Consider the following 12,658-nt stretch of genomic DNA (forward strand, 5'->3'; position numbering starts at 1 on the left):
GTGGAGAGTGACATCCATGGACTCCGCAGGGTCATTTATGACACCAATGTCATTCAGCTCCAGCTGGAGACAGAGATAGAGGCTGTCAAGGAAGAGCTGATTTTCACGAAGAGGAACCACAAAGAGGAATTAAAAGGCCTGCAAGCCTAGATTGCCAGCTCTGTGTTGACCATGGAAGTAGATGTCCCCAAAACTCAGGACCTCACCAAGATCATGGCAGACATCTAGGCCCAATATAATGAGCCAACTCGGAAGAACCAAGAGGAGCTGGGCAAGTACGGGTCTCAGCAATTGAGGAGAGCATCTCCTGCTGCACCTGGAGTCAGAGCTGACACAGACCCGGGCAGAGGGACAGCACCAGGCCCAGGAGTACCAGACCCTGCTGAACACCAAGGTCAAGCTGGAGGCTGAGATTGCCACCTACCACCACCTACTGGACGATAGTGAGGACTTCAATCTTGGTGATGCCCTGGGCAGCAGCAACTCCATGCAAACCATCCAAAAATCCACCACCTGCCAGATGGTGGATGGTAAAGTGGTGTCTGAGACCAACAACACCAAAGTTCTGAGACATTAAGCCAGTAGAAGCAGAGGACCCTTTTGGGAGCAAGAGGCCAAGAAAAGTTCAGAGGTCAAAAAACAAAAAACAACAACAACAAAAAGAAAATGAAAAACTAAATGATCATCATACGTCACATAATTTTTTAGATGAACCCCTTACCTAACATTGACAATACAAAATAATTCATAAATTGGTGCAAGGTGTGAGGTAAAAAGTATGTGGCACTGTCTTGAAAACTGGCATCAGGAAACTGTTATAGGAGATCAGAACAATGCTAACTGATGTCAGACAGTAGCAAAACATTTTGTAAAAGTTGAAATAGTGGACATGTACTTAATGAACTTGTAGCATTAGTGGTAACTTTTTGGTCAAATATTAAAAATGTTACTGGTTTGTGTAGTAGCAAAACAAGGAACAGAGTCTAAAAAGAATTTGCCAGTTTATAAGCAGAATTTAGAGGAAATATGGGTGGACTAAAAATTTCAGACGTAGAAATTAAAACCATTTCTCAGCAAGTAAAGTTTCTGACTATGAAGAGACAGTTTCATAGAAAGACAAAATCAAGAGTATGTCTGTGACACACTTTTCTAAGACCTCTGAAGCTGTGTAGTGAATCTTTCTAGCTCCACAAAAGAGCTTCTGAAATGTTTGAGGACATTGTGCTACAGAATCTTGACGTGGCAATATTCTGTATAATTGAGTCTAGAGGATAGGAGAGAGAGGGAGAGAGAGATCTCAATACTTGGTTATAGTATAATAAGAAAATATTTATTAAAAAGAGTAGAGCAGATAGTTTTACAGTATGCACATCATCCTTTGCCCGATGTCAGGCAGGGCAACATAGAGAGTGTATTCGTCTATTTTCATGCTGTTAATAAAGACATACCCCAAATTGGGCAATTTACAAAAGAAAGAGGTTTAATTTACTCACAGTTCCATATGGCTGGGAAGAACCTCACAATCATCATGGAAGGCAAAAGGCACATCCCACATTGGGGCTGGCAAGAGAAAAAAATGAGAACCAAATGAAAGGGCATATAAACCTGTTCCATGATTCAGCTATCTCCTACTGTGTCCCTCTTACAAGAGGGAATTATGGGACTACAATTCAAGATGAGATTTGGGTGGGGACAAAACCAAACCATATCAGAGGGAGAACCATCTGATTGAGGGAAAGATAAAAAAGTGAGCATAGGACTTTGCTTTGGTCTTAAACACTGGGTCCATCAGAGTAAAATCCAGTGCCAGGCTGATCGCTACAGCTCCAGAATACAAGCTGTTACCCATAAACAGGGTCTCCTGTACTGCCTAGCATTAGGTGAGAACCCATAGCCCGTGCAAAATGGACTCAATCTCTGGCCCAAATCGTCACCAGCTGACTGCAGTAGACTTGGGTTCCAGACAAACCTCAGCAACAGGCAAGCCTGGGCTTGGGTGCATCCCAAATCTATGAGCTTTGTGTGTACCCCAGTGCTGCATGAGCTTTGGGGGCCCCAGGATTACAACCCTGGGCTAATCGAAATGCAGAGATAATAGGCTTAGTGCTCCCCTAGCACTGAAACAACTGCTGTGGTCACAAGTTTAGCGATCACACCAGACAACCTGCCCAGAATCCGTGCACAGGCTTACTGTTAATGGCCATTCCCAGAAAAAGCTACTGGCCCAGAAAAATTTACTGAAAATTGTAATAATTACCTACTTGTTCAAGGAACAGACATAGATGCACAATTATAAGAATCAAGAACACTGAAGCAAATATGACATAAGCAAATGAACAAAATAAAGTGGCAGTGACTGACCCAAAAGAAATGGAGATGTATAAACTTCTTGACAAATAATTCAAAATTTCTGTGTTAGGGAAGTTCAGCAAACCTCAAGAGAACATAGATAAAATATTTAACAAATAAGAAAAACAATAAGTGATCACAACAAGAAATTTAATAGAGAATTGAAGTTTTACAAAACCAAACGAATTCTGGAGCTGAAAAATACAGTGAACAAAATCAACAACAACAGAAAAACTAAAGAAAATAATCTGTTGAATGTAGGGTAATTGAAAATATAGTCAGAGAAGAAAAGAAATTAAGAATAAAGGGGAATAAAAAAAGCTTGTGGGATGTATGGGATAGCACCAAAAGAGAAAGTATTTGTGTTATTGGAGTGTAAAAGATAGTAAAGAAAGTCAAAGAGTTATAAATGTCATTAAAAAAAAATAGCAGAAAACTTTTCAAACCTGAAAAAAGATACAAATATACAGGAACAGGAAGGTCAGAGGTCATCAATCAAATTAATTACAAATAAATACACCCAAGACATATAATCAAACTATCACAGATCAAGTACGAAGAGAGGATTCTGAAAGCAGTAAGAACAAAGAAACAAATAACATAAAAGGGAATTCCAATATACTTTGCAGCAGACTTTGCAATGGAAATCTTACAGACTAAGAGGGAGTCGCATGATAAATTCAAAGTACTGAAGGAAAAGCCTGCCAATCAAGAATACTGCATCCAGAAGCTATTCTTGCAAAATGAGGGAGAGATAAAGACTTGCAGACAAACCAAAGCTAAGAGAGTTAATTATCGTAAGAAGTCTCTTATAAGAAATACTAAAGAGTTTTCTTAAAGAGAAAAAAAAAAAAAAAAAAAAAAAAAAAGACAACCCAAAACATCTCATCTGAAAGTACAAAACTGACTGAAGAAAGTAAGCACACAGTCTAATTTAAAATCTTCTAGGTACATAATGTTGATTTAAATCACCTGTATATTTATTGTGAATGATAAAAGCAAAACTAGTAAAACATAATAACTACAAAAACTTGTTAAGGGATATGCAATAGAAAAAGTATGTAAATTTTTACATCAAAAGTTCAAAATGGACTGGGTGTGATGGCTCAAAAACCTGACAAAAACAAGCAATGTAGAAAGGATTCCCTATTCAATAAATGGTGCTGTAATAACCAGCTATTCATATATAGAAAATTTAAAAATGGACCTTTTCCTTATACCTGATATAAAAATTAACTCAAAATGGATTAAAGACTTAAATGTAAAACCCAAAACTATAAAAACCCTAGAAAAAAACCGATGCAATACTATTCAGGACATAGGCATAGCAAAGATTTCATGACTAATATGCCAAAAGCAATTGCCACAACAAGAAAATTGGCAAATGGAATCTAATTAAATTACAATTTCCACACAGTGAAAGAAACAATCAACAGAGTAGGTAGACAACCTACAGCATGGGAGAAAATTTTTGCAAACTATGCATCTGAAAAAATCTAATACCTAACATTTACAAGGAACTTAAAGAAATGTACAAGACAAAAACAAACAACCCCATTAAAAAGTGGGCAAAGGGCATAAATAGTTGCTTCTCAAAAAAATGTTAACTAAATATATTTCAATTTGCAAATTCTTTATAATGAAAATAGGGACACATAAAAAATTCAAAAAAAAAAAAAAAAAAAAAAGAAAAAAAAAAAAAAAAAATTTTTTTAAAAAAAAAAAAAAAAAAAAAAAAAAGACAAACATGTGCCAGCAATCATATGAAAAGGGCTCAACATCACTGATTATTAGAGAAGCACAAATCAAAATCTCAATATGATACCATCTTATACCAGTCAGAATGGCTATTAATAAAAAGCCAAAAAATAGTAGATTTTAGAGAAAAAGAAATGCTTTTACACCATTGGTGGGAATGTATATTAGTTCAGTCATTATGGAAGACAGTTCCTCAAAGACCTAAAGACAGAAATACCATTTGACCCAGCAATCCCATCACTGAGTGTATACCTAAAGGCATATAACTTTATTACAAAGACACATATATGGGAATATTCACTGAAGCACTATTCACAATACCAAAGACATGGAATCAACCTAAATGCCCATCAATAATAGACTGAAGAAAGAATATGTGTTACAAATACACCGTAAAATACTATACAGTCATAAAAAAATAATGAGAGTATGTCCGTTTCAGGAACACTGACAGGGCTGGTGGCCAGTATACTTAGCAAATTAATGCAGGAACAGGAAACCAAATACCACATATTCTCACGTATAAGTGGGAGCTAAATGATGAGAACACATGGATACATAGAGGGAAACAACACACACAGGAACCTATTGCAGGGTAAAGGGTGGAAGGAGAGAGAGGAATCAAGAAAAATAACTAACAGGTATGACTGAATACCTGTGGAATGACATGATCTGTACAACACCCCTGTGACACAATTTTGCCTATTAACAAACGTGCACATGTAACCCTAAAATAAAATAAAAGTTGATAAATAACTAAATAAACAATCTCCAACTCTAAAAAAGTAGGAGATTCTTCAGTTTTCAAATGGGATAAAGAAAGAAAAATTACAATTACACACTTTATTTTAAATTTTAAGTATCATACCAAAAAATATAAAATATTTATGCATCATATTTACTGTATTAAATTATAAATTTAGCCATAAAACTTATATGAAAATGAACATTGTTTTTTAATAGTTACTTAAAGCATTCATTTCCTGATTATTAATACTTTTTTACTTTTTAATTTCTTTGTAAAGATGAGGTCTCTCTGTGTTACTCAAACTAGCCTTGCAACACTGGCTTCAAGCAAGCTTTTTACCTTGGGCTCCCAGAGTGTTGGGATTACCAGTGTAAGCCATCATGTTCAGTCAATACTTATTTTTAAAACAGGATAATTAACATGATAATGCATCCATGTCGTTTGCAAAATTAATGTAGTTCTCAATTTTCTATTACATGACCTATATTATTTGTCATATATTGTACTGATTTACTTGATTTCTTTTTATTACTAATTTTACATGCATCCCTAGCCATTTACAGTTAGATGTTCATATTTTCACATAATAATTATAAATCATTAAAAATAGCTATGTTAAATATAGTTACATTTCAACACATTAATAATTACAGACCAAATATTATAAAGAAGTGATATGGGTTGGCTGTGTCCTCAACCTGAATCTCATCTTGAATTGTCCCACTGGTCATGGGAGGGACACATAGGAGGTAACTGAATCATGGGATTGGGTCTTTTCCATGCCAATTCTCATGACAGTGAATAAGTATCATGTGATCTGATAGTTTTATAAAGGGGAGTTCCCTATATAAGTTCTCCCTTTATTGCTGCCATGTAAGGCATGACTTTGCTCCTCCTTTGCCTTCCACCATGATTCTGAGGCCTCCTCAGCCACATGGATCTCTGAGTCCCTTAAGTGTCTTTCTCTATGAATTATCCAGTCTTGGGTGTGTCTTTATTAGCAGGATGAGAGCAGACTAATAATAAAGAGAATGACAATTTAAAAGTCATATAATGGTGGGACGAGTGGGGAAATCCAAAGAAAATCAATTTTTTTAAGAGTTTAAAAAGTACTATAATTAATTTCCTACTATCCTTACTGGACAGTTCATTTAGCACTTGGATTCCAGATGACTGACACTTTTATTGATTAATTTGATTTTGTCAACATACATCTCCCCTTAATATATAAAAGCTCTTACATTGGTTATTATGAATTACTAACTGAAAACAGCTGCAGGGTAGAAGGTTTAAAACAAAATCAATATGAATTGCCTGTTGATAAATATCACCTTGCTGACTTCCACTACTCTGAATTGCTTTTTTTTTCTTTTTTTCCTGCTTGGCAAATACGGCACAGGGGCTAAGGATACTCATGGTCAAATACTCTTGGCTGCCAGAGGTCAATAGAATAATGAAGGTACTCAAAGTGATGCCACTGGCTCACATGTCTCACTAGCAAGATTCCAGATTTAGGTTATGTTTAGGTGACATTTATCTAATAAGGAAAGCCAAACAGAATGATAAATGCTTTTCACTGTGTTTGCAAAGAAATGGGTTTATAAACAAGCACCTGCCATAAATCACAAAAACATTTTGTCAAAACTAGAGATTAGATGCATCTTTGTAATTACTTGAGATATCTTGTGTCCTGCTTTCATATATTTCACTCCTCTCTCAGATTCTACACAGATTTAAGCCTGAATTATTTCTATTTCATTTAAAACATGGGTTTATGGCCAGAAAGGTTTTAGGATAGCTCCTTGACTCCTGTAGTACTGTCCATAAATATGTCTGGGCATAATGGCTAGATGTTCAATAATAAAATAGCACAGATGAGCTACCACCTTCCCTCCAATTTTTGAGCTTTTTCTTCCTCATTATACATTAGTTTTTTCTTTACCACAACATTTGATCCTTCCACATGTCTGTAGTAAACCAGTAATTTTCAGTTTTGAAAAAAGAATGGTTTAAAGAAATCAATTCCATTTTCAAGACAATGGCAAATATTTTTTACTTGAAAGCTTTATCCATGTTACACAATATATGCAAAAATAGAACAAACGAAGGCTTCATAACATAAATGACACAGGAAGGGTCAAAATGTTTCTTTTGGAAAGTATATTATGTTGAAAAGTAATAGATCAAGTCCTACAAGTTTTAACTTTACAGTATTTGTAGCCATTAATTAATGGTCTGAGTACAAGAAAATACCCAATTTACACCATAAAGAATAAAAGATTAGATAGGAAAATAGCTTGGACATAACAACACATTGAATTTGACTTACTTTTAACTGTATTTGTGTTTCTTCCTGTAGCTACAATACTTAATTGATGCACAATTGCTCTAATAGTGTGCCTTCATATTGGTTTACAAAAGAGCTTTGCAGTAATCATAGAATAAAAACTGTGGAGCAACACAATAAATTTCTCAGCACTTGGGTCAGCCCATTTAATTTCCCTTTCAAATTCAATTGTTCACCTGCTGTGCTTATTAAATACAAGCATACTATCTGTATTTGAATGCACTGGCTGTGTCATTTTGGCACTGTCTACCTACTGCTTTTGCCATTTCTAATGAGAAATGCTTGTGTAGAGCATATCCTCAGAATTTAAATTAGGTATGCTTTTCCACAGACGTTTTTCAGTTATTTAAATTACCATATAACTAATTTATAATCATAGTATTTCTACTGGCTAATCAACCTATTATCTTTATAGTAGTTTGAGGAACAACATACATTGCCACAGGGAACATTTTAAATTAGTAAGTTATGTGAGTTGCTTAGTAAATTATGACCAATTAGGGATGCTTTTAGATTTCAATACATTTAATGTTTGGGTGCTCAGATATTTGTTGATAGATTGATAGAATTAATTAGCATATGTAAAAATAGAGCTTATTGTCTCTGTCTATAGCAATATTTTTGTAATGACTTATGTGACAGCTTTTATTCAATTATTTAATAATACAATTCCAGTATTTTCATAAATAAATAAAAAGGACCAGTTGTACTTGAAAAAAAAGAAAAGTAGAATAATTGGCTATGTGGAATTTTAATAACACATATGATTATGCAGCTGAAAAATAATATATATTTTTATATTATTTAGATATTTCAGATTCATATATGTACCAAATCCATGTTAACACTAGAAATTTCATTAATATAGAAATAAATCACAGTAGAAAAAAATGAAATAAATATTAAAATTAGTGAATTATAGTGTCTTTCCATTTTAAATTTTTAAACAGTGTTAGGTTTTAAATAGAAAAACAATAGAAACAAGGGCTTACTTTAATTTAACCCATTAAATTATGATTTTTACAAAAATGGAAATTATCCATAATAGTTTTAAATAAGATACCTATACTTTTACATAGCACCTCCTTTATAACTACTATTCAATAACTGATGTAAGTAATGTGCATTTATAATAACCAATATGTTATTCACATAACATATAACATCAAAAGATTAACACAACTATATTATATATGACATTCCATAATATATACAATATTACATAGTACATTAAAAGCATGTTATACATATGTGTGTATACACACATATGGTTATGCATATGTACATACATATATACATATGTGTGTATATAAACATACATAGATTTTTAGTTGCCTTTATTAAACTTTGACTAGTCTTTTAATAGCCTATGTTTCTTTACCTTGACACGACGATACAGACTGTTTTTGTTTACTCTCTTCCTTCTAAGATTTTTACTAGTATTAAAAACCATTTTGAGACACTAAGAGCTAATACAATGACTACTTTAGCTAATGAAGTAAATGAACAAATATATAAGCAATTTCACATTTTGGTACATACCTTAGAAAAGCAAGACTTTACCATCAGGCAAGTTCAATTATGTTCATGGTAGCAAAATTTCTACTATCCAAACACTGAACTGAGATATTGACATGAGTAATCAAACAAAGGGGGCTAAAGATGGGATAAAAATTAACTGTGACATGGAATGAATCCCATTGAAAGCAAGTATTCTCATATTCTCATATTGGTTTTGGCAAAGCCAAATAGTATCTATTAAGCTTATACTTGGTTAATTTTACATTCCATGGCAAAATTTTACATTATAACCAAAATAATATAAATCTTGTAATCAGGAATTTCCAACTAGAAGCTGCAAACTTGTGATGCAAAAATTAACTGCCAAAGTACAAAGATAAAGGAATAGTTAAAAATAACATTACAAACTAAAATAATCTTGAAAATACAGAACCCCCAAAAGCATAAAGACATCTAGATTAAGATAAGGCATAAAATTACATAAAATAATTGAATCTAATACTATTAGAGATCACAACAAATATCACTGAAAAAACTCTTATAAAAAAGTTTTAATTTTTTAATTGTTATCTAAATCATTAAAAATTCAGCTATATAAAACATGTAATACACAGATGATATATATTTTAATAAAGAAATGCTATGATTTTTTTAAAAAATGGAATTATATCTAGCAACACTAGTAAATAAAACTAGTGGTAACATTATTAATATCAAATAGAATATATTTTAATATAAAGGGTATTATAGGGACAGAATGCCCCTAATAATGACACATGGGAAAAATCACCGTAAAGGTATCTATAATTCAAAAATTTTATTTATCTAACAATAACAGTCTTCACATATATGAGTTTTGGTAGGGAGTTTATAGCTTTTTAATATATTATTATCTTTACTTTTTGTGTATCTAAAATATTTCAGTATATTAATTTGTAAATGCAGAAACATTTTAAATAATTGTAAAATGTTAAAATAGTTGTGACCAGCAGTTTTCTGTTAAACTGGTCAAAATGAGTAAAGATAGCTATTAAAGTCTCTGGAGATTGTTTAAAAAGGCTCATAGCATATATCGAAATAATTTTTGAACAAAAGCTGAAACTTGATAAGAACAGTGGAAGGTCATGGCATTCAATCTAGAGTTTGAATCCATCCCCCATATGCCTGTGCCTTGGAGAAAGGCTTTCTACTGCTCAGAAGTCAAGGGAACCCTTCTCTCTTTTGAGTTGTAAGGCTTTCTGCATGAATACAGCAACCAGTGAATAAGGCAGATCCTGTTTTCCACAGTTAAATGGGAAAATAACCTTTTCAACAAATAGCACTGGAACAATTGGATATCCGCATGCAAAAGAATCAAGCTAGGCTTCTACTTCTTACTATATGAAAAATTAGCTCCTACTGGATCATAGATCAACATGCAATAACCAAAAGTTATAAATCCCATAGAAGAAAATATAGAAGTAAATTGTTGTAACGTAGGGTTAGGGTTTCTTAGTTACAACACCAAAAGCACGTGTGATGAAACAATGATTACACAGATAAATTGGAGTTCTTCGATATTATAAACTTTTGTGCAGAAAATAAAACGGTCAAGAAAGGAAACAGGTAACAACAGAAAGTGAGGTAGCACTTGCAAATCATATAAGCTATGAGGGACTTGTATCCCTAATATAGAAGAAAATCTTACAATTCAACAACAAAAAGACAAATAATCAAATTTAAAATTAGGTTTTAAAAATGGGCAAAAGAGATACAGAGACACTTCTCTACAAAAATATATAATTATAAAATAAACATATGAAAAATTGCACATCATTAATTATTAAGTAATGCAAATCAAAACCACAATGAGATATCAATTTGAACTTACAAGGGTAACTATGATAAGAAAGATAGTAACCAGGATTTGTGTTGTGAGCTAAATTTGTCTCCCCACAAATTTATATGTTGAAGCCCTATTTCACAGTATCTCAGACTGTGAGTGTATTCAGAGATAGAGGCTTTAAACAGTCATTTATGTTAAAATTAGGTTGTTAAGGTGGACCCTTATTCAATATGACTAATATTCTTATAGGAAAGGAGATTACGACACAGACAGACACCAGGGGCATACAGGGACAGAGGTACTGCCTGGTAAAGAGACAGCAAGAAGGGCATCATCTGCAAGCCAGGAAGAGAGGCCTCAGGCAAATTCAGCCTTGCTGCCACTTTGATCATGGACTTCTAGCTTGAAGAACTGTGAGAAAATAAGTATCTGTTTTTTAAGGCACCCAGCTTATGTGGGATGTGTGTGTGTGCATGTCAGCCCTAGCCAACTAATAAACTTGGGAAAATATTTTTTAAAAGTCAGAGACATTAGAAAGCTCATACATGGCTAGAGCGATTGTAAAATGGTGCAGCCACTTTGGACATATTGAAACTTTCTCAAATTGTTAAATATCACATTACTATCTGACCCACATATATATACAAGAGAAGTGAAGCAATAGGCCCACATGCAAACTTGTACATCAATATTCATAGAAGCCTTACTCATAATAGCCAAGAGATAGAAACGGCCCGAGTGTTAGTAGATTGATGAATGGGTGAACAAAATGTGGTACATTCGTATTACGGAATCTTATTCAGGAATAAAACAAAAGAAGTACTGAGGCGTGTAATAATATGTATAAACCTCAAAAATACTACACTCACTAGATATTCCTATTACCACATGTAATGTGAATTAATTTGTATGTATGTCTACAATAAGGAAGCCTATGGAAATAAAATTATGTTAGTTCTTGAGCAAGCTTGGGTGTTGGCTCAGAATGAGGGACTGTAAACAGGTATAGGTTTTCTTTTGGGCAAGGGATGATGACTAGGTTCTTAAATGATAGTAATGGTTGTAAAAAACTGTAAATATACTAAAAACGCTTAATAGTACCTATTAAAAGGGATAGTGTTATGATATGTGTATTAAAATTCAATAAAGTAGTTAAAATAGAATATTTGCTAAATTCTAAGTTTTAAATAAGCCATTAAAATTTGTTCATGTTCAGGTGTTATGAAAACTTAATTTTCTCTGAATTGGTGAGAAATTGTGGGTCTAAACTCTGAAAGAAAAAGAAAATCTAGAAAGTCGAGTTCATTATTTGAAACTAAGAATCTAAACTGAGTTTTAAATCTCATTGATATGAAGAAAAGGTGCATATCATGGCTTATATAGCAAATAGAAAAAAGTAATTTCTCTTGGAGTTAGTTTGAGACCTTTTGTTTACACTGTAATTATAAAACTAGGCTGAAAATAAGTGTGCTCTAGAGACTAAACTTTTGTTTAAGTTATATTATTTCTTTATGAGATTACAAAAATTTTGGAATGTTGATGATCTTAGTCTATTTGTCTGCCAGATGCAAATTGAAGTCTTTGAAGTAATATTTAATCATCCAGAAAAATTGTATGTGATTTGTCATATTAAATGTGTGGCACTTAGCCAAACCTAACTAGAAGCACAAAGAGACAAAACAATTGACCAAAAGGCAAGAGGATTCAATAGAAATAACTGAAATAGGATAAGACAATGTAGTCATCAAATATGGACATTGAAATAACTATTCTTATCGTCATTTAAATAGCAGACAAGATAGGTAATTTTTAGCACAGAACTGGGATGTTACAAATTGGAAAAATAATAATAAAATAAAAAATAATACAATAAAATATTTTTTCTGCTTTCTAAAAAATAGGAAAAAATAATAAAAGTAATAAAATAGTAAAAGTAATGTGAAATTCAATGAATGGCTTAACAACATAGCTTATGAAAAAATTAGTGATCTTCATATGTCACAAGAAAATGCCCAGAGAAAAAAATAGCAGATAATATACAGGAAAGGAGAGTAGACAAGTCTTTGCAATATGAGAAAATATTGTTTTATACACACATACACACACACAC

At 32.8% G+C, this 12,658-nt stretch overlaps 1 pseudogene; it reads right to left on the reverse strand.

Annotated features, from left to right (window-relative positions):
- Positions 1–430: 430 nt before the first annotated feature.
- Positions 431–12,658, reverse strand: part of LOC108311301 — a 101,469-nt pseudogene continuing 89,241 nt past the window's right edge.

This window comes from Cebus imitator, unplaced genomic scaffold (assembly GCF_001604975.1).
Source record: "Cebus imitator isolate Cc_AM_T3 unplaced genomic scaffold, Cebus_imitator-1.0 Scaffold113, whole genome shotgun sequence".
NCBI classification, from domain to species: Eukaryota; Metazoa; Chordata; class Mammalia; order Primates; family Cebidae; genus Cebus; species Cebus imitator.